Below are 3210 nucleotides of genomic sequence, written 5' to 3'. Positions count from 1 at the left end.
TGTTGGCCACGTAACAAAGATGTGTGGTCACTCCAGGGGAAGGGCTGGGGGATCTGCCCCCTTTGGCAGTGCCCTGGGCTAACAGTGAACTGGCTAGGTGGGGTTTTTGGCTGAAAAGTGGGAGCTGCTCTTGTTGACATAGAGCAGGACCGGCTCTCGGTGCTGCACATACAACTTACTGACTCACCTGCTTTTATTCTGACTTTTCATGAGCAAGAGACCTGCCACAAACTCCAGGGCCAGATCCATCCTAAGGCTGTGTTGCCCTAAAGGGGCAATAGGCTGGCATTGCACACCTCGTGTGGTTGCGTATGGGCTGGGGAAGGTACATTTGGTTCCAGTCAAGCAGAGCCCAAGTGAACCAGCTGAATCAGTAAACATGGGTTTTGGTCAGCGGGTACCAAYCTGCACTGCAGGCAGTTGGGGAATGTAGTACCTTTTTAGCCTCCAACTGAGATGTGCTAGCAAATGCCTCCAGTGATGGCTGGGGGCATCTCTAGACACCACTGCTTGTGGGCTGTGTGAGGCAGAGCACTTGTCAAGGCTGTGCAGTATACTGTATTGTATTGTATTATTAGGGCTATCAGGATGACACTTCAAGGCAGGAATCATCAGCTTTCCAGTTGCTTGGGTAACCTTAGCCCATTCCCTTGGATAATGAATGGGACTGCAGGAAAAATACAGCATGTTACTGTGGCACTGAAGAGAGTGTTAAAATACAGGCACAACCGGTGGTGGCAAAGGTGACAAAAAACCCCAATATCTCCTTTTGTGATATCTGGCTTTTTCACCTATGAGCACAGCGCTTCGTTAATTCTCTCCCATGTCCTCCTGAAAGAGGAAAAGTCAAAGGAAACACTGAGAACCATCACCCTCCCCCAAGTTAGCTGAGTTGTAACCTACAGCCTCTGGGGTAAGCTGTAGCAGCAGGCAAGGGCAGAGATTGTTGGTGAAATGTCTGGCCTGGTCCACGTCTTTGGGAGGAGTCCCTCAGCACAGAGATGTGATGGCCCTCATGGGGAAGCTCTTACCCAGCCTTTCTCCTTTCTCATCTCTTCACCCACTGCTTTGGTAACTCCCACAAGCTCTCAGCAACAACTTTCAGTGTGGCCCAGCCTTAAAGAGCTGGAGTTCAGCTGTTGCTTGGTGCAAAGTTGAATGTCCCAGAGACAGTGATGGATGGGGAACGTGAATATTTGGCCATCTGAACCTCCTCAGAAGCCACACAGTGCAGGGCGTGCTCCCACGTGAACCAGCTGCTGTCTCGTCTTACAGCACGTGAGCCCAGCTACAGCCTTGGGACTGACCTGGTCCTCATGGTCCTCACTGCAATTGCATGGCCATGTGATGTGAACATGTGGAAGAAGCTGGGGCCAGCTGATGCACAGGGATGCRGGCACTGGGATCCTCCTTGCTTCTCTGTACAGTGGTGCACAGAACTGTGTTGCCGTCTGCACAGGCTGAGGCAAATCCTTGACTGAGCCTCTCCAGGGCTGGTGAAGCACAGTGAGTGGGGGAGGGTACCACCAAGACTGGAATGAGGGAGCAGGGGTGAGTCTGTTGTAGGGATAGTCACAGCAGGGAGTGTGGAGTGGGTCTGCTGTGCGGACAAGACTGGGGGGCATGGACCTGCTGTGAACAGCCATGCCCCCGGGAGGTGCAAAGGCCTCAGGTCCTCAGTGGGTGCACAAGGAGGCATGCACTGGCCGTGGGGTGGYGGTGCTCAGAGGAGCAGGGGTGCATCCCCAGTGAGTACGAGGCAGGAGGAAAAGCAGTTGATGTGCACCGCTGTCCGGATGCCTTTGGGGAACACCAGCTCGCCCACAAAGCCCTCCTGCCGCTCTGGGCCCAGCCCTGCACAGGGGGCAGCTGCAGCCCCACTGCCTTGTTGGAGCTGGGAGCAGGCACCCGCCTGGTTTTCACRCTCCAGCTGTTCCCGTCACCTGCGTGTGTCCTCCCCATCGCGCCAGCAGCATCAGCCGTAACACCCTCGGCCTGGTTCGTGCTCTCTGATTTCACTTCAGCAGCATATCACTGCAGTGAGATCATCAGGGAGTCACCGGCCCAATTACCCTAAGGAGCGTATCCTGCTGCCATGCCAGGGGGAGCGGTGGCCCAGCCCAAGCTGCTCCTCGCTGTAGGACAAGYGCAGGAAAAGTGGGCCAGGGCCAGCACCAGAGCCTGCTTCCTGGAGCAGGGACAGCAGGTTCCCAGGGACGGCCATTACCCCATGTCCGGCCCTGCCGGGAGGCACTAGCAGAGACTGGAGCCGTCCCAGGCCAGTCTCCTCCATCGGGAGACCCAGTTGAGGGCCAGCAGCGTGGGGGGTGAGACGGGCTCTGAGCGGAGCAGGGTTGGGCTCATCCTGCCCTTCTCCTTGCCAGGATGATGGCAGGAGCCGGCGCTACCCCGGAGCCCMCATGGAGGTGCTGCCTGTGTGCAGGCCCCAGTGCCGGGGGCTCCCGGGACGGGGGTGTGGGCGGTGCGTGCTGYGGCCTGTGCATGCCTGGATCCGCTCGGCCCGGAGCTTGGCCCAACACCAGGGCAGCGCTCAGCCTGAGGCGGGCTGCCCGCYGCTCCCTCCGCGTCCTCACCCCAACCCCGTGCGCGCAGTGCCGCCGTGGCCCCGCACAGCCCCACGCTGGCTGCAGGCCTGACGCCTCGGGGGCAGCCGAGAAGCGGCCCCCGGGGGAGGCTGCCGCGCACCCGCTGCCAGCCCCGGGGCCCGGGTGGGCCAAGGGGGCGGGGCTCCGCGGGGAGGGCGGGGCTTCTGCGGAGGGGCGGGGCTTCCGTGTAGGAGGCGGGGCTTTCAGAGCAGCCTGTGTGCGACCGGGGGCGGGGCTCTGATGAAGGAGGCGTGGCCATCGGWTCGGGGCGGGGCCTGCGCATGCGGCCGCGGCGCGCGGGTCTCCCCATCCCCGCCGGCGGGGGCGTGGCCGCGGTGGGCGAGGGGGCGTGGCCCGTAGTAAAAGGGCGGGGCTGGCCGCGGCGGCCGCGTTGCCCGGGGTGACGCACGGATACGGCCGGCACTCCTGACGTCACCGGCGGGGAGGGGAGAGAAGGGGGCGACGCCCCCCGCCCCCCGCTCGGCTGCCGGAGCGTCCCGCCGGCGGCGCGCCAATAGGCGGGATGAGGGGGCGTGGCCACGGGCCGCCTCCCGCCAATGAGGCAGCGGCGCCGCGGGCGGCCGGGGGCAACAATGAGGGGGTG

Source organism: Rhea americana, unplaced genomic scaffold (assembly GCF_003343005.1).
Source record: "Rhea americana isolate MKP2758 unplaced genomic scaffold, rheAme1 scaffold_195, whole genome shotgun sequence".
NCBI classification, from domain to species: Eukaryota; Metazoa; Chordata; class Aves; order Rheiformes; family Rheidae; genus Rhea; species Rhea americana.
The sequence above is the reverse complement of the archived record's forward strand: the minus strand, read 5'-3'. Positions refer to the sequence as shown.